At 39.8% G+C, this 27,006-nt stretch overlaps 2 protein-coding genes across 2 annotated transcripts in view; one reads left to right on the top strand and one right to left on the bottom strand.

Annotated features, from left to right (window-relative positions):
• nclb (no child left behind) overlaps positions 1 to 9,189 on the bottom strand; it is a 343,194-nt gene extending 334,005 nt beyond the window's left edge. Inside the window, exon 1 of the mRNA XM_071667808.1 lies at positions 8,994 to 9,189. The gene's annotated coding sequence lies outside the window, so the exon portion shown is untranslated. The remainder of the gene's footprint in view (positions 1 to 8,993) is intronic.
• A 224-nt stretch (positions 9,190 to 9,413) lies between these two features.
• LOC139751736 (uncharacterized) overlaps positions 9,414 to 27,006 on the top strand; it is a 96,717-nt gene continuing 79,124 nt past the window's right edge. Inside the window, exon 1 of the mRNA XM_071667289.1 lies at positions 9,414 to 9,489. The gene's annotated coding sequence lies outside the window, so the exon portion shown is untranslated. The remainder of the gene's footprint in view (positions 9,490 to 27,006) is intronic.

The following is a 27,006-nucleotide window of genomic DNA, read 5'->3' as shown; positions in this document are numbered from 1 at the left end:
ACAGGATAAATATAGTACAAATAAATTAACATGAGAACCTAATTCATTTCAGTGCTAAAGACGATAAGTGCAGTCTATGATTGGACAATTTTCCATATTTTGGAGATGTACCTGTGTTATGATATCCAGTGGATGGCATCATAAAAAGAGATATAGATGAAGTAATTCTGCTTTTTGAAATGTAAAAACAGTTGAAATATGAAGATGAAATCTGACAAGGCAGTGGGTTTGGATGGCATTGCAGGAGAATTTATCAAAAAATGGAGTGACTGTGTTGTTGATTGTTTGGTAAGGATATTCAATGTATGTATGGACCATGGTGAAGTGCCTGAGAAATGGCCAAATGCATGCATAGTGCCACTGTACAAAGGCAAACAGGATAAAGGTGTGTTCAAACTAGAGAGGCATATGATTGTTGAGTATTCCTGGGAAATTGAATGGGAGGATATTGACTGAGAGGGTGAAGGCATGTACAGAGCATCAGACTAGGGAAGAGCAGTGTGGTTTCAGAAGTGGTAGAGGATGTGTGGATCAGGTGATTGCTTTGAAGAATGTATGTGAGAAATACTTGGAAAAACAGATGGCTTTGTATGTAGCATTTATGGATCTGCATGTAGCATTTATGGATAAGGTTGATAGAGAGGCTTTTTGGAAGGTTTTAAGAGTATATGGTGTGGGAGGTAAGTTACTAGAAGCAGTGAAAAGTTTTTATCGAGGATGTAAGGCATAAGTACAAGTAGGAAGAGAGGAGAGTGATTGGTTCCCAGTGAATGATGGTTTGTAGCAGGGGTGCATGATGTCTCCATGGTTGTTTAATTCATTTATGGATGGGGTGGTTAGGGAGGTAAATGCAAAAGTTTTGGAGAGAGGGGCGAGTGTGTAGTCTGTTGTGGATGAAAGGGCCTGGGAAGTCAGTCAGTTGTTACTTGCCAATGATACAGCTCTAGTGGTTGATTCATGTGAGAAACTGCAGAAGTTGATGAGTGAGTTTGGGAAAGAGTGTGCAAAAGAAGTGAGAGAAAATATGAATAAGAGTAAGGTTATTAGGTTCAGTAGGGTTCATGAACAAGTTAATTTGGATGTAAGTTTGAATGGAGAAAAATTGGAGGAAGTGAAGTGTTTTAGATATTTCGGAGTGGACTTAGAAGCGGATATAACCATGGAAGAGGAAGTGAGTCACAGGGTGGGGGAAGGGGTGAAGGTTCTGAGAGTGATGAAGGATGTGTTGAAGGAGAAAATGTTATCTCAGAGAGCAAAAGTGGGTTTGTTTGAAGGATTAGTAGTTCCAGCAATGTTATAAGGCTGTGAGGCATGAGCTATAGATAGGGTCGTACAGAGGAGGGTGGATGTGTTGGAAGTGAAAGCTTGAGGACAATGTGTGGTGTGAGGTGGTTTGACTGAGTAAGTAATGAAAGGGTATGAGAGAGATGTGTGAAAATAAAAAGAGTCTGGTTGAAAGAGCAAAAGAGGGTGTGTTGAAATGGTCAGGACATATGAAGAGAATGAGTGAGGAAAGATTGACAAAGAGGATATACATGTCAGAGGAGGAGGGAACAAGAAGCAGGAGACCAAACTGGAGGTGGTAGGATGGAGTGAAAAAGATTTTGAGTGATCGGAGGCCTGAACATACAGGAAAGTGAGAGACGTGCAAGGAATAGAGTAAATTGGAACGATGTGGTATACCAGGTCGAGATGCTGTTAATGGACTGAACCAGGGCATGTGAAGCATCTGGGGTAAACCATGGAAAGGTCTGTGGGGCCTGGATGTGGATAGGGAGCTGTGGTTTCAGTTCATTACACATGACAACTAGAGACTGAGTGTGAACAAATTTGGCCTTTTTTCTCTGTTTCCTGAAGCTACCTCGCTGAAGCAAGGGGAGAGGCAGCAATGCTGTTGTTTTTCTGTAAGATACAGTAGTGACCGAAATGGATGAAGGCAAGCAAGTATGAATACGTACATTTGTATATATGTATATGTCTGTGTATGTGTAATGTATATGTTGATATCCATATATGTATGTATATGTGCGCACATGGGCGTTTACGTATACATATGTGTATATCAGTGGATAGGTAATTTTTCATCTGTTTCCTGGCACTAACTCGCTGACACAGGCAACAGCGATTATGAATAGTAAATATGTAAATATTTCAGTTCCATTCAAACACATTCTAACACTTTAGTTTCTGTTATCTCATTCTCTGACACAGATGGATTGGGATATCCAACAAAATATGTTGTCAGCTTCTAAGGAAAAATACAGTATAGACAATTACTTTTTCATGATGTAACTCTTTATTTCCATAGAGTTTTTATGAAATGTCGAACAATACTCACATATGTCATTTCATCATGGACTGTGACTTCATTGGTTTTGAACCAAGGGATTCATTTGAGGACCATGACTAGTTAGTTTTCCTCCTCCTTCATAAGACAACCCAGTGCCCATAATGTAGTGCAGGAATATATCTGAATAGAAACACTCTTCATTTCCAGTGTGTAAAGACATGAGTGCTGACACAGAAGAAGAATCAGATCAAGAAGCATTATTGCTTCAATATGGACTACATTACCAATGCTACAGGATGTTTTAATAATTCATTTAATTGCTTTACATAACAGGTACCAAATTAAACTCTACAGTATATGATCAAAGCACCATATGGATGTATGGTGTCAGCCATAAGGGCATATAATTTGCTCAGGCACTGCACATGGTGCAATGACGACAAAATTACTGTAACACCATTTGTCATCCCTCTACAGGTTTGTGTTCAAGATACAGAAGTGGAATTTGATGAAAGTGGTATCACTGGATCCCTTACACTCTGTTAAGTTGGCAGAGACTGCCTTTACCTCACAATTTCCACCTACTTCAAAGGTATGCTCATCCGGTCTGGATTTCATCATAAGGAATAAATGAAACTATAAGTGAAAGAAAAAACTTTAAAGTGTAAAATATCCATTGGTGCCACTTTCATTGAAATTTAGCAATCATAAGACATACATTCATACACTGAGAAATTACTTTAAATCTCAATGTTCAATTGGGTGTTCTAAAGTGTTACGGGAGTATTTTGCCAATGCCAATGTAAGCCTCTTATATTTTAGCATACCTCACTATATTTTCATGTTCTGGAATTCTGACTGAATATTTGGCAGTGGACTAAAGGCTGAGAAAGGCTATGCTAGATGCTAAAGATGTGAGAGATTCTTTGGAAACTCTAACCATTTTGTAGTTCTTGTGGGGGTGAAGATCAGGGAGAAGTGGATGTATGGTGTAAGGAAGAATGGAGAGGTAAGAGTGCTGGCAAGTGAGAAGATGAATTAAAAAGAATACAAGGAGGCATGTGTAAAGAGGGTGACTGAAAGTTTACATGGAAGTAAAACAAATGTGAGAATGCAGTTATGTATGAATGTGCTTTTCAAAATGTTTAGAAAAGACTGTTAAAGGTTATAGAATCAGGAGTTAGATAAAAGGAGCAGATGCACCTGGGCATGAAAAGAAAGATCATGAAAGGCAAATGCTTTGGGAGCAGCTGAGTGAGTGCGGTAGTAGTTTTGATGCACGAGACCGGGGTTATATTATGTGTGATTTGAATGCAAAGGTGAGTAATGTGACAGTTGAGGGAATAATTGGTGTACATGGGGTGTTCAGTGTTGTAAATGGAAATGGTGAAGAGCTTGTAGATTTATGTGCTGAAAAAGGACTGGTGATTGGAAATACCTGGTTTAAAAAGAGAGATGTACAAGTATACGTATGTAAGTAGGAGAGATGGCCAGAGAGCATTATTGGATTACGTGTTAATTGATAGGCGCGCAAAAGAGAGACTTTTGGATGTTAATGTCCTGAGAGGTGCAACTGGAGGGATATCTGATCATTATCTTGCAGAGGTGAAGGTGAAGATTTGTAGAGGTTTTCAGAAAAGAAGAGAGAATGTTGGGGTGAAGAGAGTGGTGAGAGTAAGTGAGCTTAGGAAGGAGACTTGTGTGAGGAAGTACCAGGAGAGACTGAGTACAGAATGGAAAAAGGTGAGAACAAAGGACGTAAGGGGAGTGGGAGAGGAATGGGATTATTCAAGGAAGCAGAGATGGCTTGTGCAAAAGGTGCTTGTGGCATGAGAAGCGTGGGAGGTGGGAAGATTAGAAAGGGTAGTGAGTGGTGGGATGAAGAAGTAAGATTATTAGTGAATGAGAAGCGATTAGGCATTTGGACGATTTCTGCAGAGAAATAATGCAAATGAATGGGAGATGTATAAAAGAAGGAGGCAGGATGTCAAGAGAAAGGTGCAAGAGGTGAAAAAGAGGGCAAATGAGAGTTGGGGTGATTAGGGAGGATAAAAAGATGTTTTGAAAGGAGGTAAATAAAGTGCGTAAGACAAGGGAACAAATGGTAACTTCAGTGAAGGGGGCTAATGGGGAGGTGATAACAAGCGGTGGTGATGTGAGAAGGAGATGGAGTGGGTATTTTGAAGGTTTGTTGAATGTGTTTGATGATAGAGTGGCAGATATAGGGTGTTTTGGTCGAGGTGGTGTGCAAAGTGAGAGGGTTAGGGAGAATGATCTGGTAAACAGAGAAGAGGTAGTAAAAGCTTTGCGGAAGATGAAAGCCGACAAAGCAGCGGGTTTGGTTGGTATTGCAGTGGAATTTATTGAATAAAGGGGGTAACTGTATTGTTGACTGGTTGGTAAGGTTATATTATGTATGTATGACTCATGGTGAGATGCCTGAGGACTGGCGGAATGCTTGCATAGTGCCATTGTACAAAGGCAAGGGGAATAGTGAGTGCTCAAATTACAGAGGTATAAGTTTGTTGAGTACTCCTGGGAAATTATATGGGAGGGTATTGACTGAGAGGGTGAAGGCATGTACAGAGCATCAGATTGGGGAAAAGCAGTGTGGTTTCAGAAATGGTAGAGGATGTGTGGATCAGGTGTTTGCTTTGAAAAATGTAGGTGAGACATACTTAGAAAAGCAAATGGATTTGTATGTAACATTTATGGATCTGGAGAGGGTATATGATAAGAGTTGATAGAGATGCTCTGTGGAAGGTATTAAGAATATATGGTGTGGGAGGCAAGTTGTTAGAAGCAGTGAAAAGTTTTTATCGAGGATGTAAGGCATGTGTACATGTGGGAAGAGAGGAAAGTGATTGGTTCTCAGTGAATGTTGGTTTGCAGCAGGGGTGTGTGATGTCTCCATAGTTGTTTAATTTGTTTATGGATGGGGTTGTTAGGGAGGTGAATGCAAGAGTTTTGGAAAGAGGGGCAAGTATGCAGTCTGTTGTGTATGAGAGAGCTTGGGAAGTGAGTCAGTTGTTGTTCACTGATGATACAGCACTGGTGGCTGTTTCAGGTGAGTAACTGCAGAAGCTGGTGACTGAGTTTGGTAAAGTGTGTGAAAGAAGAAAGCTGAGAGTAAATGTGAATAAGAGCAAAGGTTATTAGGTACAGTAGGGTTGAGGGACAAGTTAATTAGGAGGTAAGTTTGAATGGAGAAAAACTGGAAGTGAAGTGTTTTAGATATCTGGGAGTGGATTTGGCAGCGGATGGAACCATGGAGGTGGAAGTCAATCATATGGTGGGGGAGGGGGCGAAAGTTCTGGGAGCGTTGAAAAATGTGTGGAAGGCGAGAACATTACCCTGGAAAGCAAAAATGGGTATGTTTGAAGGAATAGTGGTTCCATCAATGTTATATGGTTGCGAGGCATGGGCATTAGATAGAGTTGTGCGGAGGAGGGTGGATGTGCTGGAAATGGGATGTTTGAGGACAATATGTGGTGTGAGGTGATTTGATCAAGTAAGTAATGAAAGGGTAAGAGAGATGTGTGGTAATAAAAAGAGTGTGGTTGAGAGAGCAAAAGAGGGTGTTTTGAAATGGTTTGGTCACATGGTGAGAATGAGTGAGGACAGATCGTCCAAGAGGATATATGTGTCAGAGGTGGAGGGAACGAGGAGAAGTGGGAGACCAAATTGGAGGTGGAAAGATGGAGTGAAAAACATTTTGAGTAATTGGGGCCTGAACATGCAGGAGGGTGAAAGGCGTACAAGGAATAGAGTGAATTGGAATGATGTAGTATACCAGGGTCGACGTGCTGTCAATGGATTGACCCAGGGCATGTGAAGCATCTGGGGTAAACCATGGAAAGTTTTGTGGGGCCTGGATGTGGAAACGGAGCTGTGGTTTTGGTGCATTATACACGACAGCTAGAGACTGAGTGTGAACGAATGTGGCCTTTGTTGTCTTTTCCTAGCGCTACCTCATGCACATGAGGGGGAAGGGGGTTTTCATTTCATGTGTGGAGGGTTGGCGACGGGAATTAATAAGGGCAGACAGTATGAATTATGTATATGTGTATATATATGTATACATTGAGATGTATAGGTATGTATATGTGCTGTGTGTTGACATGTATGTATATACATTTGTATGTGGGTGGGTTGGGCCATTCTTTTGTCTGTTTCCTTGCGCTACCTCGCTAACGTGGAAGACAGCGACAAAGTATAATAGAAAAAAAATATATAAAGGGAAATGCATGGTGGATGAATGGATGAGATCTGAAATACTGCAGAAGAGAAGAAAACAGTAAATGGCAGATTGCCTGAAAGGAAAATACTGGCGGAAGTTCAGCAAAGGAGGAGGGAAGAATATAAGATGTGTAAGCAGAATGTTAAGAAGCTGTAGGCAAAGAAAAAGTAGAGGAAGATTTTGGAAGAAAGTAGAATGAAAAGTTTAGGAAAATGAGAAATTTTACAGGAAGGAGATGAAAAAGGAAGGAGGTGGATGTAAAAGTGGAATTGTTTATGTGAGAAATAAGGAAGGGGAGTTGCTGAATCAAACAGAGGAGGTGATAGGAAGAAGAAAAGAGTATTTTGAAGGACATAAATGATGGACATGAGGCAGCAGTTGTTACATGCATGGGTATGGAGGGTGGAAGGAAGAGGATTCAAGTGCATGGGCCTACAGCAAGATGAGGGGTAAAAAGGGCAAAAATAAGATTGAAGGTAGGAAAAGCACGAGGAGCAGATGGGATTATGGAAGAAATTCAGGAGCATGGAGGAGAAAGTGTGATAGATTGGATGCATTTGATATGTAATCTACCATGGAAACATAAGGGTGTGTCTGAGGATTGAGTGAAAGCTATCATTGTTCCTTTATTCAAAGGAAAGGTGCTAAGGATGTATGTAGCAATTATAGGGAAATCTGTTAAGTATACTGGGAAAAGTGTATGCAAGGGTGCTGAATGATAGTGAATAATGAAAGAGTAAATGAATGTAGAATAAGTGAGGAGCAAAGGAGTTTTAGAAGAGGTTGAAGGTGTGTGGATCAGATTTTGTGGAGAATATGACTATGGAAAAGTATCAAGCAAAGTATCTAGAGAAAACATATGACAGTCAAGCTGAATAAGTTGTGGGATTTGTTAAAGATATATAAAGTAGCAAATGCAAGTGAAAGACTGGATGGAGAGTTGAGCGAAAGTTTCAGTATAAATGTGGGTGTGAGGCAGGATTGTGTGATGTCACTGTGGCTTCTTAACATATATATGGATGGAGTAATAAGAGAGATCAAAGCGAAAGTAGGTAAAAGGGGTGCAGAGATGGAATGTGGTGGTGAAGGATAGTGGCTAGTGACAAGCCTGTATGCAGATGATACTGTGTTGTTTGCCAAGAGTGAAGAGGAGTTGCAGGAGGTTGTAACTGTTTTATTATGTGTGTAAGCAAAGATATTTGAAAAGAAACAGAGTGAAAGTATAGGTTTTGCAAAACCCTGTAGAGTGATCGATGAAAGCGTACTAAACTGTGTTACAGATATGGGGTGTGAAAGACTAGGAGAGGTGTGAGAATCATAGTATTTAGAGGCTTTCTTGAGTACATTTAGTGATATGGAAAAAGATATAAAGGAGACAGCAGTATAGGTTAAAAGACATTGGGTCCCTTAATAGAATAATGAAGAGTTGATGAGTAACTATGGAAGAGAAGAAAGGATTAAAGGACAGCATTGTCCTCCCAACCCAGACCTATGCAGCTGAAACATGGACATGAAATAAGTAATGAGTCACAGAGGTTAAGAAACCAGGATGTGGAAATGAGCTATTTGAGAGGAACATGTGGTCTGACTAGACAGAATGAAGAAAGAAATGAGGGGTGCATGAGAGGTGTGGTAAGGCATAGAATGCAAAGGGAATAAAATGAGGAATGATAGAGGGTGAAATAAAACACAGGTGGTTTGGGCACATGGAAAGAATGCAAGACGAGTAGTTTACCGTGACAGTGCATGACAGTATAATCAAAGGGAATGGTATGAGAGGAAGACAACCTATGACATGGGTATTTAGAGTAGAAGAGTACTGGAAGAAGAAAAATGGTGGAAGAATGTGTGTAATGGTGTATGCGAGGGAAGCATGCAAGGATACAGATAAGTGAAGACTTTAGTTGTGGCTATCCCCTTAACAAGAATTCCCTGAGGGAATGGGCATCAGAGATATAGATAGACAGACAAGACAGAAATTCCAGTCAAAACACACTATCCATGTCTACATCACTTTACCATCTACAAGTATAAGGAATCCATTCATATGGATTTCATCTACTTCCATGTTATTGGTGTGGTGCCATTAAACTGAAACTTTTACATTATACCACCATTACAAAAGAAATTCCCAATATCCACAGCTAGCTTTACTAAAGTTCATTCCTTATCATTGTTATACTGCCCCTAAACTACACATTTACCTAATATCTAGAGTGATTATTTCAAGTATAATAACATTCTACTATTTACTGTTCCTGTCTCTGTTAGCAAATTTGCATTGAGGCAGGTTAACTCAAACTGTGAAACTAGACTATTCGAGGTTGTAAAGTTAAAAATAGGAATATGAGGAAACAACTTTCATTTGCAACATATCAATGATCAATGGTTAATTACAATCCGATTTCTGGGAGATCATATGTATATCAACCGACTTAGTAGTCTGCAACTTTATCTACTTACCTGATGATGTGAAACATACACCGACAACAGTCCACGTGAGTGAAATTGTCAACACACGAACTGCCGATTCCAATAACATGATTTGATATCATACCATACTTATTAAGCAGTGGTAAATCTTTTACATATAATTTCGTTGCAGTGTCCAAACCAAAAAAAAAATACATATTTTTCTAAGTATTATTTGGGCAACAAATAGATTCGAAGCAAATTGACATAAATTTGTCTACATGAACCTATTGTTTTGCCAAAACTTCAAAGTCTTTACAATTAAAAAGATAGCGTTGTTTTAGTTCATTCTGTCTCTAGAAATAATTCATTAGTATAGGTATCAAAAACAAATATATTTCCTTGCCCCATATGGTAGATCATGATTCTATGCTTTTTTTTTTTCGATCTGCAAGAGTTGCCATGACAACAGTAGACGCCAGGGGAAAAGTTGTTTGTTAAGCTAACTTGATCAGGAAGGTGGCTCTACACAAATTTCAGGTGAAAGGTAATATGTAATTTACTTATGGTATCAACAACCTTATAAACGTAAACAAATGTTGCCATTAGAAGTGCAATTAATACATTACATCACATTATGAGCTGAATTTCCTTTTTTTTTCTTGGTGTGTGTGTTTTAAGCATCTCTGTATGCCCTGATTACAATTAATTCCAAGAATCAGTTGTGGCCTACAGTGAGTTAAGAAGCTCAATCATTTTGCTTCTAAGAGATGCCACTACAAGAATCCTAAGGATGCCTATTTTTGAGTTGTCTAACCCAGATTGTCCTTTTCGAGAGCAAATATATAACTTTACTTTCCTGCCCTAAGGAAACCCTTCTAAAACGCCTCTGAAGCACTCAGACGGGAAGACCACCTCAGATAAAGAAATGTGGCGTTGTTGTTGATTATCTGTTTGTGCATTCATGTACTCTTCTCATATCATGTGTTTACGTTTTCTTTTTATCCATTTTTCTGTTAAAATACATTATGGGGAGAGTTGTACTCTCATGAAGACACGTGTCTTATACTTTCCGTACCAAGAAGACTTTTTTCAGAAAAAAAAAAAAACATATGATCAACGTGATGGGGAAGGCCTCAAGAGAACACAATGAGGATGGGGGGAGGTAAAGATTAGACCAATTTAGTCTGCTTGTATGTACTGTATTTGTCGTTCAAATTTGACAGAAGCATGTTACACTGGCACACGTGTCATTAGAAAGAAAATCATCTATCGGGTCAGCTCTTAGTATTATTCTTTTGATGCAAAGCTCCCTCTTGAAGAAAAAAAAATTAAAAAAGTGGTTAAAAAAAAAACGAAAACATATGAGAGGTGTGCGTTTGATATTAGAAGGGAAAAACAGTTTGCCTGAATATATAGAAAATCAAATGAGTTCTTCTTTGGGTAGTAACAATGTGCGGCCATCATAATTAGAAAATAATGAGTTGCTTCAGAAGACTATGATAGGTATTTCACAGCAATGTTCAGCTGTTTATCAGAAATAGACAGTTGTGTGAAAACTTTAGATGGTTTCACTAAGACTGAAACACTGTGGATTGAATTGTCCTGTAGCTCTGTATATTTTCATCTGCAGCCCTACAATTCAAATGCCTGTGAGTGATAGAACATGTCTATGCAACGACCTTTAAAAGTATGTGCTCTCAATCAACTATTCACCCTTCCCATCGGAATATAATGTCTAACAATGCAATCGTTAACTTTATGGGTAAAATGGCTGAAATTTAAGCCATAATGAAGTTTCCTTTCATACTCAAGACGATATAGCGTGAGTTTCATTCGGCATACCTGCTGCAAGCAAACAAGTTATCTAATGCATGCTAAAACAAATTCGTCTGGATCTTGATTTTGCAGCACCAGGGTATAAGCGCATTCCATCAGCGATTGCTGGAAATTCATATTACAGAAAACTCATCGAGAATAAAGGTGTTTTATACTATTGTGCAACATATACAGTTATTCAAAGTGCCAGACATTCCTTTTCAACCGTTTACAAACATTTATCAGAGATTAAAAGAACTTATGATTTTAGAGGTATGAAAGCGACATTTTTGGAGAAATGGAGTGCTTAAACTTACTCGACTGTTGATAGTTAATGGATTGCGTGAGTTGACCACTTTTTAGGTTTCAGTTTAAATGTCATGTTACAGAGCCATATACAGAGTGAGAGAATTATGGTCTAAGAATTATCTTTAACATCTATAGAAGGTGTGAAAGAAATTTGTTTGGTGGGTAAAACAATATTAACGGCCTTACTGACCCTGGAAGTTCATACACCTAATGCCATGTAACCATTCAACCCACCACCATATTCACTACCCCGGTGGATGAGAGCCAGGCGCAGCTCTGTCACCTGGTTGAGGTCAACTCTTCCCCCGTTGAAAATTTTGTAGCTACAACGCGCCTGATACAGTGGAAAGAAGAATGTCTTCATTGATCGTTGTTCGCTGATGATACAACGCTGGTGGCTGATTTGATTGAGAAACTGCAGAAGTTAGTAACTGAGTTTGGTAAACTGTGTAAAAGAAGAAAGTTGAGAGTAAATATGAATAAAATCAAGGTTATTAGTATTGGGTTCAGTACGGTTGAGAGACAAATTAATTGGGAGGTAAGTTTGAATGGAGAAAAACTGGAGAAAGAGATGTGTTTTAGATATCTGGGAGTGGACTTACTAGCGGATGCAACCATGGAATCGGAAGTGAGTAGCAGGGTGGGAGAGGGGGCGAAGGTTCTGGGAACGTTGAAGAATGGGAGGAAGGCGAGAAGGTTATCTCGGAGAGCAAAAATAGGTATGTCTGAAGGAACAGTAGTATAGTAGTACAGATAGGGTTGTCCGGAGGAGAGTGGATGTGTTGGAAATTAAATGTTTGAGGACAATTTGTGGGGTAATGTGGTTTGATCGAGTAAGTAATGAAGGGGAAACATAGCTGTGTGGTGATAAAAAAAAAGAGTGTGGTTGAGAGAGAGCAGAAAAGGGTGTATTGAAGTGGTTTGGACACATTGAGAGAATAAGTGAGGAAAGATTGACAAAGAGGATATATGTGTCGGATGGAGGGAACAAGGAGAAGCGGGAGACCAAACTGGGGGCGGAAGAATGGAGTGTAATGATTCTGAGCGATCAGGAGGGTGAAAGGAGTGCAGGGAAAAGAGTGGATTGGAGTTATGTGTTATGTGTTGTACTGGGGTCGACGTGCTGTCAGTAGACTGAACCAGACCATGTGAAGCGTCTGGGGACCTAGATGTGGAAAGGGAGCTGCGGTTTCGGTGCATTACACATGACAGCTACAGACTGAGTGTCAACAAATGTGGCCATTTCTTGTCTTTTCCTGGCGCTACCTCGCTAGAGGGAGGGGATGCTACTTCATGTGCAGCGGGATAGCGACAGGAAAGGATCAAGGAAGCAGGTATGAACATGTACATGTGTATATATGTATACGTCTGTGTATGTATATATATATATATATATATATACATTGAAATGTATATGTATGTATATGTGCGTGTGTGGGCGTTTATATATATACATGTGTATTTGGGTGGGTTGGGCCATTCCTCGTCGGTTTCCTTGTGCTACCCCGCTAACGCTGGAGACGGCAATTAAGTATAATATGGAACGAGGTTCTAGGGTAAAGGGGGAGAGTGGTTTGGGAATGTTTGGGGAGTAAAGTCAGGGGTTAGTGAGACGACGAGAACAAGGGAAGGAGTAGCACTAGTCCTGAAACAGGAGTGGTGGGAGTATGTGATAGAGTGCAAGAAAGTAAACTCTAGAATGATATGGGTAAAACTGAAAGTGGATGGAGAGAGATGGGTGATTATTAGTGCCTATGCACCTGGGCATGAGAAGAAAGATCATAAGAGGCAAGTGTTTTGGGAGCAGAAGAGTGAGTGTGTTAGTAGTTTTGATGCACGAGACCGGGTTATAGTGATATGTGATTTGAATGCAAAGGTGTGTAATGGTTGAGGGAATGATTGGTGTAAATCCGGTGTACAGTGTTGTAAATGGAAATGGTGAAGAGCTTATAGATTTATGTGCTGAAAAAGGACTGGTGACTGGGAATACATGGTTTAAAAAGAGAGATATACATAAGTATACATATGTCAGTAGGAGAGATGGCCAGAGAGCGTTATTGGATTACGTGTTAATTGATTGGCACGCGAAAGAGACTTTTGAATGTTAATGTGCTGAGAGGCGAAGGTCAAGATTTGTAGAGGAAGAGAGTGGTGAGAGTAAGTGAGCTTGGGAAGGAGACTTGTGTGAGGAAGTACCAGGAGAGACTGAGTGCAGAATGGAAAAAGGTGAGAGCAAAGGACGTAAGGGGAGTAGGGGAGGAATGGAATGTATCTAGGGAAGCAGTGATGGCTTCCGCAAAAGATGCTTGTGGCATGAGAAGCGTGGGAGGTAGGTGTGAGAAATACTTAGAAAAGCAAATGGATTTGTATGTAGCATTTATCGATCTGGAGAAGGCATATGGCAGAGTTGATAGAGATGCTCTGTGGAAGTTATTAAGAATATATGATGTGGGAGGCAAGTTGTTAGAAGCAGTATGGAGTCTGTTGTGCAAGAGAGAGCTTGTGAAGTGGGTCAGTTGTTGTTCGCTGATGATGCAACGCTGGTGGCTGATTCAGGTGAATAACTGCAGAAGCTGGTGACTCAGTTTGGTAAAGTGTGTGAAAGAAGAAAGCTGAGAGTAAATGTGAATAAGAGCAAGGTTATTAGGTACAGTAGTGTTGAGGGACAAGTCAATTAGGAGGTAAGTTTGAATGGAGAAAAACTGGAGGAAGTGAGATGTTTTAGATATTTGGGAGTGGATTTGGCAGCGGATGGACCCATGGAACTGGAAGTGAGTCACAGGGTGAGGAAGGGGGCAAAAGTTTTGGAAGCGTTGAAAAATGTATGGAAGGCGAGAACATTATCTCGGAAAGCAAAAATGGGTATGTTTGTTTCCAACAAAGTTGTATGGTTGCGAGACGTGGGCTGTAGATAGAGTTGTGCGGAGGAGGGTGATGTGTTGGAAATAATATGTTTGAACACATGTGGTGTGAGGTAGTTTTATCGAGTAAGTAATGAAAGGGTAAGAGAGATGTGTTGGAACCACTATTCCTTCAAACATACCCATTTTTGCTTTCCGAGATAATGTTCTCGACTTCCACACATTCTTCAAGGCCCCCAGAATTTTCGCCCCCTCCCCCACCCTATGATCCACTTCCGCTTCCATGGTTCCATCCGCTGCCAGATTCACTCCCAGATATCTAAAACACTTCACTTCCTCCAGTTTTTCTCCATTCAAACTCACCTCCCAATTGAATTGACCATTAACCCTACTGTACTTAATAACCTTGCTCTTATTCACATTTACTCTTAACTTTCTTCTTTCACACACTTTACCAAACTCAGTCACCAGCTTCTGCAGTTTCTCACATGAATCAGCCACCAGCGCTGTATCATCAGCGAACAACAACTGACTCACTTCCCAAGCTCTCTCATCCCCAACAGACTTCATACTTGCCCCTCTTTCCAAAGCTCTTGCATTCACCTCCCTAACAACCCCATCCATAAACAAATTAAACAACCATGGAGACATCACACACCCCTGCCGCAAACCTACATTCACTGAGAACCAATCACTTTCCTCTCTTCCTACACGTACACATGCCTTACATCCTCGATAAAAACTTTTCACTGCTTCTAACAACTTGCCTCCCACACCATATATTCTTAATACCTTCCACAGAGCATCTCTATCAACTCTATCAGATGCCTTCTCCAGATCCATAAATGCTACATACAAATCCATTTGCTTTTCTAAGTATTTCTCACATACATTCTTCAAAGCAAACACCTGACCCACACATCCTCTACCACTTCTGAAACCACACCGCTCTTCCTCCAATCTGATGCTCTGTACATGCCTTCACCCTCTCAATCAATACCCTCCCATATAATTTGCCAGGAATACTCAACAAACGTATACCTCTGTAATTTGAGCACTCACTCTTATCCCCTTTGCCTTTGTACAATGGCACTATGCACGCATTCCGCCAATCCTCAGGCACCTCACCATGAGTCATACAAACATTAAATAACCTTACCAACCAGTCAACAATACAGTCACCCCCTTTTTTAATAAATTCCACTGCAATACCATCCAAACCTGCTGCCTTGCCGGCTTTCATCTTCCGCAAAGCTTTTACTACCTCTTCTCTGTTTACCAACTCATTTCCCTAACCCTCGCACTTTGCACACCACCTCGACCAAAACACCCTATATCTGCCACTCTATCATCAAACACATTCAACAAACCTTCAAAATACTCACTCCATCTCCTTCTCACATCACCTCTACTTTTTATCACCTCCCCATTTGCGCCCTTCACTGAAGTTCCCATTTGCTCCCTTGTCTTACGCACTTTATTTACCTCCTTCCAGAACATCTTTTTATTCTCCCTAAAATTTAATGATACTCTCTCACCCCAACTCTCATTTGCCCTTTTTTTCACCTCTTGCACCTTTCTCTTGACCTCCTGTCTCTTTCTTTTATACGTCTCCCACTCAATTTAATTTTTTCCCTGCAAAAATCTTCCAAATGCCTCTCTCTTCTCTTTCACTAATACTCTTACTTCTTCATCCCACCACTCACTACCCTTTCTAATCAACCCACCTCCCACTCTTCTCATGCCACAAGCATCTTTTGCGCAATCCATCACTGATTCCCTAAATACATCCCATTCCTCCCCCACTCCCCTTACTTCCATTGTTCTCACCTTTTTCCATTCTGTACTCAGTCTCTCCTGGTACTTCCTCACACAAGTCTCCTTCCCAAGCTCACTTACTCTCACCACCCTCTTCACCCCAACATTCACTCTTCTTTTCTGAAAACCCATACAAATCTTCACCTTAGCCTCCACGAGATAATGATCAGACATCCCTCCAGTTGCACCTCTCAGCACATTAACATCCAAAAGTCTCTCTTTCGCGCGCCTGTCAATTAACACGTAATCCAATAACGCTCTCTGGCCATCTCTCCTACTTACATAAGTATACTTATGTATATCTCGCTTTTTAAACCAGGTATTCCCAATCATCAGTCCTTTTTCAGCACATAAATCTACAAGCTCTTCACCATTTCCATTTACAACACTGAACACCACATGTATACCAATTATTCCCTCAACTATATATATATATATATATATATATATATATATATATATATATATATATATATATATATATATATATATATATATATATATATATAAGGATATATATATATATATATGTATATATATATATATATATATATATATATATATATATATATATATATATATATATATATATATATATATATATATATATAAGGATCAACTGCAGAAGCTGGTGACTAAGTTTGGTAAAGTGTGTGAAAGAAGAAAGTTAAGAGTAAATATGAATAAGAGCAAGGTTATTAGGTACAGTAGGGTTGAGGGTCATATATAAGGATATATATATAAGGATCACAATTATGTGCGTGATCAAGATATTCCTGTGAGTCCACTGGGAAAATGAAACACGATAAGTTCCCAAGTGCACTTTTGTGTAATAATCACATCATCAGGGAAGACACAAGAGAGAAATATATGTCAGTTGATATACATCGAAGAGACGAAGGTAGGATGCCGTTTGGTAAGCATGCGATTGTCCAAGACAGACAACGAGCGTCCATAATCTTATCATTTTAGAAATTTTATCAACAATAAAGTTATCTAATTTGTATAGACAATCACTAATATCAAGATTACAATACTTTGTGTATGTAATTATAGAAGATTCAATGATAATTCTCGTGGTAATAGAGTTTGAGTTGATAACTGAGATGGTATTACTCCAGTCATACAATGGTAGCTTTTAACGTGATTAAACAAGGTATTTGATTCTTGTCCCGTTCTTATACTATATTTATGTTGCTTACGTGTAACAGAAAGATCCTTACCAGTCTGACCAACATAAAGTTTATCACAATTTCCACATGGTACTTTATAGATGCATCCAGGAGAATTTTCTGGTGAATTCATGATTAGAATAATCTTTATAGTATTATTGTTGCTGAAGGCAACATTTACATTAAAGGATTTAAGCAACATGGGAAGTAAAGTGAAATTATTATTAAAAGGGAGATGTAAAAGATTCTTGGTGTCAATGGGACGTTTGGGCTCAACTCTATAAAATGATTTCTTTGCTAACTTAAGTGATTTATCAATGAAAGATCTAGGGTACTTTAACTTAGATCCAATAGAATATATCTTCTCACACTCATCATCAGTAAACTCTGGACTGCAAGTACGTAATGCCCTTAGGAACATAGATTGAAATGATGATAATTTAACTCTGTCATGTTTAGATGAGTAATAATGGATATATGAACATACATTGGTAGGTTTTCTGTATATGCTAAACTTAAACTTGTTTACTTGCCTATTGATCATACAAGCTAAAGATGGTAACATGCCATGATTTCCATTTTCTACAGTAAATTTGATGGAAGGTACTAAATTGTTAAGTAAGGGGAGAATATTTGTAAATTTTCATTTGATGGCCAAACACAAAGAACATCATCTACATACCTAAACCAAATTGCATTAGAAGGTAAGATATCCTTTAGTAACATTGTTTCAAAAAATTTCATATAAAGATTACTTAGTACTGGTGAAAGACGGTTACCCATTGCCATGCCAAATTTTTGAGCATAATAATCGCCATTGAACTCTAATACCCAGTCTTTTATACACAATTTTATCAGTTCAATGAAAACAGACTTTGAAACAGGTAAATGAATATCATTCAAGACATCAAATAAATATTCTAAAAGGTCATCAACTGGAACTTTAGTGAAAAGTGAGGCAAAATCAAAGCTAACTAGTTTGAAATCAAAATTAATATTGATATTGTTTAGCTTGTTGACTAAATCTACATTGTTCATGATATTAGAATTTGATACTTTACCCACTAAAGGGCTTAACAAAGAAACTAACCATTTTGACAATTTATATGTGTTGAAGCTTACTGAACTTACTATAGGTCTTGCTGGAAAATTCTGTTTATTTGATTCGATTAGTGCATACATACATGGCAGTAAAGGGGACAAAGATAAACTTTTAATAAGACAACTATTCCCTTTCAACAACAACTTCATTTCTTTATTGAAATGGGAATTAACTGCTTCTAAGGAATTTTTACTGGGTTTAGAATATGTTGTGTCATCATTTAAAAGATCATTCATTTTAGATAAATAGTTACTTTTGTCTAAAATCACAACAGTGTTAGCCTTATCTACTTTAGTAATATGTATAACATTGTCTTTTTTCAGGTGTTAATAGCTCTTATAAATCTTTTAGGCAATCAGGTTCCACTGGTTTTGACAAACTGGCGTACACTAAACCCTTACAGATATTAATTTCATCATTAGTTAAATTTCTGTATTTCTCTAAATTACAAAAAGACTTTGTGACATGAACACAGCTGGCATCCCTGTAAGAGCACACAAAAACTAAACCATAGCCTAATGCACACAAGGAATCCTTACTAGTTGTTTATTAGACAGGTTTAGCACAAAAGAAGGGTTTGTGTTCTTAGTCCAGTCGATGTTTTTACAAATGACACTAAATCACACTAAATGACACTAAATTGTAAGTTGGACCATCTTATTACGTATTTGCAGTCAAAAGTTTATTGATCATGAGTTTGAGATTATATATTATATTGAATCTAAGTTAAAGTAACCTAGATATTTCATTGATAGATCCCTTGAGTTAGCAAAGAAATCATTTTATAGAGTTGAGCCCAAACCTCCCATTGACACGAAGAATCTTTTAGTTATGCCTTTTAATAATAATTTTACTTTACTTCCCATGTCGCTTAAATCCTTTAATGTAAATGTTGCCTTCAGCAACAATAATACTATAAAGAATATCTTAATCAGGAATGCACCAGAAAATTCTCCTGGATGCATCTATAAAGTACCATGTGGAAATTGTGATCAATTGTATGTTGGGCAGAGTGGTAAGGATCTTTCTGTTAGACTTAGGCAACATAAATATAGTATAAGAACGGGACAAGAATCAAATGCCTTGTTTAATCACGTTGAAAATTATGACCATTGTATTGACTGGAGTAATGTCATCTCAGTTATTAACTCTAACTCTATTACTACGAGAAATATCATTGAATCTTCTATTATTGAATACACAAGGAATTGTAATCTTGATATTAGTGATGGTCTATACAAATTAGGTAACTTTATTGTTGATAGAATTTGTAAAATGATAAGATTATGAACGCTCATTGTCTATCTTGGACAATCGTATGTTAACCAAATGGCGTCCTAGCTTCGTCTCTTTGATGTATATCAACTGACTGTTATATTTCTCTCTTATTTCCCCAGTTGATGTGATTATTAAACGAAAGTGCACTTGTGAACTTATCGTGTTTCATTTTCCCCGTGGGCTCACAGGAATATATATATATATATATATATATATATATATATATATATATATATATATATATATATATATATATATATCTTTTTTTTTTCTTTTTTTTTTTTTTGCTTTGTCGCTGTCTCCCGCGTTTGCGAGGTAAAGCAAGGAAACAGACGAAAGAAATGGCCCAACCCACCCCCATACACATGTATATACATACGTCCACACACGCAAATATACATACCTACACAGCTTTCCATGGTTTACCCCAGATGCTTCACATGCCCTGATTCAATCCACCGACAACACGTCAACCCCGGTATACCACATCGATCCAGTTCACTCTATTCCTTGCCCTCCTTTCACCCTCCTGCATGTTCAGGCCCCGATCACACAAAATCTTTTTCACTCCATCTTTCCACCTCCAATTTGGTCTCCCACTTCTCCTCGTTCCCTCCACCTCCGACACATATATCCTCTTGGTAAATCTTTCCTCACTCATTCTCTCCATGTGCCCAAACCATTTCAAAACACCCTTTTCTGCTCTCTCAACCACGCTCTTTTTATTTCCACACATCTCTCTTACCCTTACGTTACTTACTCGATCAAACCACCTCACACTACACATTGTCCTCAAACATCTCATTTCCAGCACATCCATCCTCCTGCGCACAACTCTATCCATAACCCACTCCTCGCAACCATACAACATTGTTGGAACCACTATTCCTTCAAACATACCCATTTTTGCTTTCCGAGATAATGTTCTCGACTTCCACACATTCTTCAAGGCTCCCAGAATTTTCGCCCCCTCCCCCACCCTATGATCCACTTCCGCTTCCATGGTTCCATCCGCTGCCAGATCCACTCCCAGATATCTAAAACACTTTACTTCCTCCAGTTTTTCTCCATTCAAACTTACCTCCCAATTGACTTGACCCTCAACCCTACTGTACCTAATAACCTTGCTCTTATTCACATTTACTCTTAACTTTCTTCTTTCACACACTTTACCAAACTCAGTCACCAGCTTCTGCAGTTTTTCACATGAATCAGCCACCAGCGCTGTATCATCAGCGAACAACAACTGACTCACTTCCCAAGCTCTCTCATCCCCAACAGACTTCATACTTGCCCCTCTTTCCAAAGCTCTTGCATTCACCTCCCTAACAACCACATCCATAAACAAATTAAATAACCATGGAGACATCACACACCCCTGCCGCAAACCTACATTCACTGAGAACCAATCACTTTCCTCTCTTCCTACACGTACACATGCCTTACATCCTCGATAAAAACTTTTCACTGCTTCTAACAACGTGCCTCCCACACCATATATTCTTAATACCTTCCACAGAGCATCTCTATCAACTCTATCATATGCCTTCTCCAGATCCATAAATGCTACATACAAATCCATTTGCTTTTCTAAGTATTTCTCACATACATTCTTCAAAGCAAACACCTGATCCACACATCCTCTACCACTTCTGAAACCACACTGCTCTTCCCCAATCTGATGCTCTGTACATGCCTTCACCCTCTCAATCAATACCCTCCCATATAATTTACCAGCAATACTCAACAAACTTATACCTCTGTAATTTGAGCACTCACTCTTATCCCCTTTGCCTTTGTACAATGGCACTATGCACGCATTCCGCCAATCCTCAGGCACCTCACCATGAGTCATACATACATTAAATAACCTTACCAACCAGTCAATAATACAGTCACCCCCTTTTATAATAAATTCCACTGCAATACCATCCAAACCTGCTGCCTTGCCGGCTTTCATCTTCCGCAAAGTTTTTACTACCTCTTCTCTGTTTACCAAATCATTTTCCCTAACCCTCTCACTTTGCACACCACCTCGACCAAAACACCCTATATCTGCCACTCTATCATCAAACACATTCAACAAACCTTCAAAATACTCACTCCATCTCCTTCTCACATATATATATATATATATATATATATATATATATATATATATATATATATATATATATATATATATATATATATATATATGTATTTTAGCTTGAAATGAATGAAAAAAAATGAATGTCATATAATGGTTCAACCTCTGGCTATGGAAAAGGAAATGTACAATTTATTCACACAAATGTCAATAGCATTTCTCATAAATTTCACCACTGTATCAATAAGCTTCAATGTCTAAGCTACATTTTTCTCCAACTTCACTATTTTCTTGTCAAAAACACCATGCATGAAAACTATCACTCCATTAACACAACTATAAACATTTACTTCCCCTTTAAAAGTTCTGGGGAAGTCTGTCTCGATACACTGCGGCGAGGCGACGCGACGCTGACACAATCACTGTCACAATATCACTTCTGCCTCCTCAAGTCAATCTCTCAGCCACAGTGCAGTGTTTCTTACATTTTTCATATGTATATATATGTATGTGTGTGTGTGTGTGCGTGTGTGTGTGTGTGTGTGTGTGTGTGTGTGTGTGTGTGTATATGTATATATATATGTATATTATCCCTGGGGATAGGGGTGAAAGAATACTTCCCACGTATTCCTCGCGTGTCGTAGAAAGCGACTAGAGGGGACGGGAGCGGGGGGCCGGAAATCCTCCCCTCCTTGTATTAACTTTCTAAAATGGGAAACAGAAGAAGGAGTCACGCGGGGAGTGATCATCCTCCTCGAAGGCTCAGAGTGGGGTGCCTAAATGTGTGTGGATGTAACCAAGATGTGAAAAAAGGAGAGATAGGTAGTATGTTTGAGGAAAGGAACCTGGATGTTTTGGCTCTGAGTGAAACGAAGCTCAAGGGTAAAGGGGAAGAGTGGTTTGGAAATGTCTGGGGAGTGAAGTCAGGGGTTAGTGAGAGGACAAGAGCAAGGGAAGGAGTAGCAATACTCCTGAAACAGGAGTTGTGGGAGTATGTGATAGAATGTAAGAAAGTAAATTCTCGATTAATATGGGTAAAATTGAAAGTTGATGGAGAGAGGTGGGTGATTATTGGTGCATATGCACCTGGGCATGAGAAGAAAGATCATGAGAGGCAAGTGTTTTGGGAGCAGCTGAATGAGTGTGTTAGCGGTTTTGATGCACGAGACCGGGTTATAGTGATGGGTGATTTGAATGCAAAGGTGAGTAATGTGGCAGTTGAGGGAATAATTGGTATGCATGGGGTGTTCAGTGTTGTAAATGGAAATGGTGAAGAGCTTGTAGATTTATGTGCAGAAAAAGGACTGATGATTGGGAATACCTGGTTTAAAAAGCGAGATATACATAAGTATACTTATGTAAGTAGGAGAGATGGCCAGAGAGCGTTATTGGATTACGTGTTAATTGACAGGCGTGCGAAAGAGAGACTTTTGGATGTTAATGTGCTGAGAGGTGCAACTGGAGGGATGTCTGATCATTATCTTGTGGAGGCTAAGGTGAAGATTAGTATGGGTTTTCAGAAAAGAGGAGTGAATGTTGGGGTGAAGAAGGTGGTGAGAGTAAGTGAGCTTGGGAAGGAGACCTGTGTGGGGAAGTACCAGGAGAGACTGTGTACAGAATGGAAAAAGGTGAGAACAATGGAAGTAAGGGGAGTGGGGGAGGAATGGGATGTATTTAGGGAATCAGTGATGGATTGCGCAAAAGATGCTTGTGGCATGAGAAGAGTGGGAGGTGGGCTGTTTAGAAAGGGTAGTGAGTGGTGGGATGAAGAAGTAAGAGTATTAGTGAAAGAGAAGAGAGAGGCATTTGGACGATTTTTGCAGGGAAAAAATGCAATTGAGTGGGAGATGTATAAAAGAAAGAGACAGGAGGTCAAGAGAAAGGTGCAAGAGGTGAAAAAAAGGGCAAATGAGAGTTGGGGTGAGAGACTATCAGTAAATTTTAGGGAGAATAAAAAGATGTTCTGGAAGGAGGTAAATAGGGTGCGTAAGACAAGGGAGCAAATGGGAACTTCAGTGAAGGGCGTAAATGGGAGGTGATAACAAGTAGCGGTGATGTGAGAAGGAGATGGAATGAGTATTTTGAAGGTTTGTTGAATGTGTCTGATGACAGAGTGGCAGATATAGGGTGTTTTGGTCGAGGTGGTGTGCAAAGTGAGAGGGTTAGGGAAAATGATTTGGTAAACAGAGAAGAGGTAGTAAAAGCTTTGCGGAAGATGAAAGCCGGCAAGGCAGCAGGTTTGGATGGTATTGCAGTGGAATTTATTAAAAAAGGGGGTGACTGTATTATTGACTGGTTGGTAAGGTTATTTAATGTTTGTATGACTCATGGTGAGGTGCCTGAGGATTGGCGGAATGCGTGCATAGTGCCATTGTACAAAGGCAAAGGGGATAAGAGTGAGTGCTCAAATTACAGAGGTATAAGTTTGTTGAGTATTCCTGGTAAATTATATGGGAGGGTATTGATTGAGAGGGTGAAGGCATGTACAGAGCATCAGATTGGGGAAGAGCAGTGCGGTTTCAGAAGTGGTAGAGGATGTGTGGATCAGGTGTTTGCTTTGAAGAATGTATGTGAGAAATACTTAGAAAAGCAAATGGATTTGTATGTAGCATTTATGGATCTGGAGAAGGCATATGATAGAGTTGATAGAGATGCTCTGTGGAAGGTATTAAGAATATATGGTGTGGGAGGCAAGTTGTTAGAAGCAGTGAAAAGTTTTTATCGAGGATGTAAGGCATGTGTACGTGTAGGAAGAGAGGAAAGTGATTGGTTCTCAGTGAATGTAGGTTTGCGGCAGGGGTGTGTGATGTCTCCATGGTTGTTTAATTTGTTTATGGATGGAGTTGTTAGGGAGGTAAATGCAAGAGTCCTGGAAAGAGGGGCAAGTATGAAGTCTGTTGGGGATGAGAGAGCTTGGGAAGTGAGTCAGTTGTTGTTCGCTGATGATACAGCGCTGGTGGCTGATTCATGTGAGAAACTGCAGAAGCTGGTGACTGAGTTTGGTAAAGTGTGTGGAAGAAGAAAGTTAAGAGTAAATGTGAATAAGAGCAAGGTTATTAGGTACAGTAGGGGTGAGGGTCAAGTCAATTGGGAGGTGAGTTTGAATGGAGAAAAACTGGAGGAAGTGAAGTGTTTTAGATATCTGGGAGTGGATCTGTCAGCGGATGGAACCATGGAAGCGGAAGTGGATCATAGGGTGGGGGAGGGGGCGAAAATTTTGGGAGCCTTGAAAAATGTGTGGAAGTCGAGAACATTATCTCGGAAAGCAAAAATGGGTATGTTTGAAGGAATAGTGGTTCCAACAATGTTGTATGGTTGCGAGGCGTGGGCTATGGATAGAGATGTGCGCAGGAGGATGGATGTGCTGGAAATGAGATGTTTGAGGAAAATGTGTGGTGTGAGGTGGTTTGATCGAGTAAGTAACGTAAGGGTAAGAGAGATGTGTGGAAATAAAAAGAGCGTGGTTGAGAGAGCAGAAGAGGGTGTTTTGAAATGGTTTGGGCACATGGAGAGAATGAGTGAGGAAAGATTGACCAAGAGGATATATGTGTCGGAGGTGGAGGGAACGAGGAGAAGAGGGAGACCAAATTGGAGGTGGAAAGATGGAGTGAAAAAGATTTTGTGTGATCGGGGCCTGAACATGCAGGAGGGTGAAAGGAGGGCAAGGAATAGAGTGAATTGGAGCGATGTGGTATACAGGGGTTGACGTGCTGTCAGTGGATTGAATCAAGGCATGTGAAGCGTCTGGGGTAAACCATGGAAAGCTGTGTAGGTATGTATATTTGCGTGTGTGGACGTGTGTATGTACATGTGTATGGGGGGGGGGGGGGGGGGTCGGGCCATTTCTTTCGTCTGTTTCCTTGCGCTACCTCGCAAACGCGGGAGACAGCGACAAAGTATAAGAAAAAAAAAATATATATATGTGTATTTATTTATTTATTTATTTATCTATATGTCTATTTTGCTTTGTCGCTGTCTCCCGCGTTAGCAAGGTAGCGCAAGGAGACAGACGAAGAATGGCCCAACCCACCCACATACACATGTATATACATACACGTCCACACACTCAAATATACATACATATACATCTCAACGTGTACATGTATATACACACACAGACACATACATATATACACAGGTACATAATTCATACTGTCTGCTTTTATTCATTCCCATCGCCACCTTGCCACACATGCAATAATAACCCCCTCCCCTTCATATGTGTGAGGTAGCGCTAGGAAAAGATAACAAAAGCCACATTCGTTCACACACAGTCTCTAGCTGTCATGTAATAATGCACCGAAATCACAGCTCCCTTTCCACATCCAGGCCCCACACAACTTTCAGTAGTTTACCCCGGACGCTTCACATGCCCTGGTTCAATCCATTGACAGCACGTCGACCCCGGTATACCACATCGTTCCGATTCACTCTATTCCTTGCTCGCCTTTCACCCTCCTTCATGTTCAGGCCCCAATCACTCAAAACCTTTTTCACTCCATCTTTGCACCTCGAAATTGGTCTCCCACTTCTCGTTTCCTCCACCTCTGACACATATATCCTCTTTGCCAAACTTTCCTCACTCATTCTCTCCATATGACCAAACCATTTCAAAACAGCCTCCTCTGCTCTCTCAACCACACTCTTTTTATTACCGCACATCTCTCTTACCCTATTATTACTTACTCAATCAAACCACCTCACACCACATATTGTCCTCAAACATCTCATTTCCAGCACATCCACCCTCCTCCGCACAACTCTATCCATAGCCCACGCCTCGCAACCATATAACATTGTTGGAACCACTATTCCTTCAAACATACCCATTTTTGCTTTCCGAGATAATGTTTTCGACTTTCACACAATCTTCAAGGCTCCCAGAATTTTCGCCCCCTCCCACACCCTATGATTTACTTCCGCTTCCATGGTTCCATCTGCTGCCAAATCCACTCCCAGATATCTAAAACACTTCACTTCCTCCAGTTTTTCTCTATTCAAACTTACCTCCCAATTGACTTGACCCTCAACTCTACTGTACCTAATAACCTTGCTCTTACTCACATTTACTCTCAGCTTTCTCCTTTCACGCACTTTACCAAACTCAGTCACCAGCTTCTGCAGTTTCTTACATGAATCAGCCACAAGCGCTGTATCTAAATGTGTATGGATGTAACCAAGATTAGAAAAAAGGAGAGATAGGTTGTATGTTTGAGGAAAGGAGTCTGGATGCTTTGGCTCTGAATGAACGAAGCTCAAGAGTAAAGGGGAAGAGTGGTTTGGGAATGTATTGGGAGTAAAGCCAGGGGTTAGTGAGAGGACAAGAGCAAGCGAAGGAGTAGCACTACTCCTGAAACAGGAGTGGTGGGAGTATGTGATAGAGTGTAAGAAAGTAAGCTCCAGATTGATATGGGTAAAATTGTAAGTGGATGGAGAGAGATGGGTGATTATAGGTGCCTATGCACCTGGGCATGAGAAGAAAGATCATGAGAGGCAAGTGTTTTGGGAACAGCTGAGTAAGTGTGTTAGTAGTTTTGATGCACGAGAACGGGTTATAGTGATGGGTGATTTGAATGCAAAGGTGAGTAATATGGCAGTTGAGGGAATAATAAGTGTA

This window comes from Panulirus ornatus, chromosome 12 (assembly GCF_036320965.1).
Source record: "Panulirus ornatus isolate Po-2019 chromosome 12, ASM3632096v1, whole genome shotgun sequence".
Classification (NCBI taxonomy): Eukaryota; Metazoa; Arthropoda; class Malacostraca; order Decapoda; family Palinuridae; genus Panulirus; species Panulirus ornatus.
This window is presented reverse-complemented; position numbering and strand designations above follow the sequence as displayed.